Source organism: Hipposideros armiger, unplaced genomic scaffold, assembly GCF_001890085.2.
Source record: "Hipposideros armiger isolate ML-2016 unplaced genomic scaffold, ASM189008v1 scaffold_1410, whole genome shotgun sequence".
NCBI classification, from domain to species: domain Eukaryota; kingdom Metazoa; phylum Chordata; class Mammalia; order Chiroptera; family Hipposideridae; genus Hipposideros; species Hipposideros armiger.
In genome coordinates this window covers 95377-96993 of record NW_017732760.1, presented here as the reverse complement: position 1 = coordinate 96993, position 1617 = coordinate 95377, and positions in this window count along the sequence as shown.

Sequence of the window (1617 nt, the reverse complement as noted above, 5' to 3'; positions counted from 1 at the left end):
AGCATCTTAGCTGTAAAGGGCAGTGTCACTGGCCCTCATATGTGGGATCCGAACCAGGGCCCTCTGGCGTCCCAAGCCAGTTCTTAACCATCACACCACTCGGCCGGCCCTGAGCTTACTTTTAATGAGTGAGAAATTCTCCAAACAGACAAGGCAGGAACTTTGCTGAAGGAAATTCCAGAGGCCCATGTCCCAGAGCTAAACACACGTGGTCCATGTCCCAGAGCTGCACACTCATCTGGCCCAGCAGGGAGAGCTGACAGAAGATTAGGGAAAGGGAACAGCCACAGGCCCAGCTGCTGCCCCGCAGCATGGAGTCTAGTCAGCAGATGGGCAACAACTCAGGTGTGCTACAAAGCGGCAGTCTCATTGCTCTGCCCTCCAAATCGCCCACTGAACTCTGTGGTCCACTCTCACCAGAAACATAAATTAGCAATGCCTGGCCAAGTCACACATTACAAAGCGACCATATAACCTGTTATAACAACCAAGCATGCCTGCGCCACATAAATCTAGTGGCCCAGTGGAGAAACTGATAGGTAAGCTCCTGGCTTCCCTGCATTCCCAGTAAAAAGGGCTGCAGCCAATAGTGACCAGTCTTCTGGAGCCCAGACAGCATCTGTCTCCCCATTATCTGGTCAGTAATAATGACTATATCATAAATGGGAGAATCAAACTAAATGAGCAGAAAATTAACAGCCTTGACCAAGAACATCTGGGCCTTTACTTAATGGATCTCAGTTCCTCTGGAGATAAGTTTTCCAGCTATCCTTGACCTAATGCAAAGCTGAGTTTTTTCACCTTGGAATTTACTGCTTTACTTACAGATACTTTTTTCTAAAAAGCACAGGAATTCTGGGTTCATATTCGTTGCCCATGGAGTCTCACCACCCCAACCCCCTACCCACCCACTTTCCTGCCATCCACACCATGCTTCATCTGTTAGGCTCCTGGGAGAGATCTCAGTTACACTGGCTTAGAGACAGCCTGTATTATCCAGGGTTCTCCAGAAAAACAGAACGAGTAAGATATATCTATTTCTCTATTGTCTAAATCTAGGTGATAGATAGATGATAGATAAATAGATACCATGGATAGGGAGAGAGATTTATTTTAAGCAGTTTGCTCACCAGTGTGGAGGCTGCTAAGTGTGAAACCTGTAGGGAATGAGCAGGCTGGACACTCAGGAGTTGCTAGTGCAGCCTTGAGTCTGAAATCTGCAGGGTGGGCCAATAGGCTGGGAACTCAGGAAGGGTTTCTATGTTGCCATCTTGAGACTGAATTGCTTCTTCAGGCAACCTCACTTTTCTCTGAAGGCCTTCAGCTGGTTGAATAAGGCCCACCCAGATTATAAAGAGTAATCTGCTTTATTCAAAGTCTACTGACTTAAATGTCAACCTAATATCATTCACAAAATAGTTCAAAAACTTTTGTGAACTACAAGAGATCACACAGCTAGACTAGTGTTTGACCAAACAACTGGGCATCACACCCCAGCCAAGTTCACACTTAAAACTGACTATCACATGTTCCTTGGGAAATGACCAAGACCCCAGGTAGGACTTGTTCCTATCTTTCTTGACTTCATTGCCACACAAAAGGGTTAACAGCCTCATT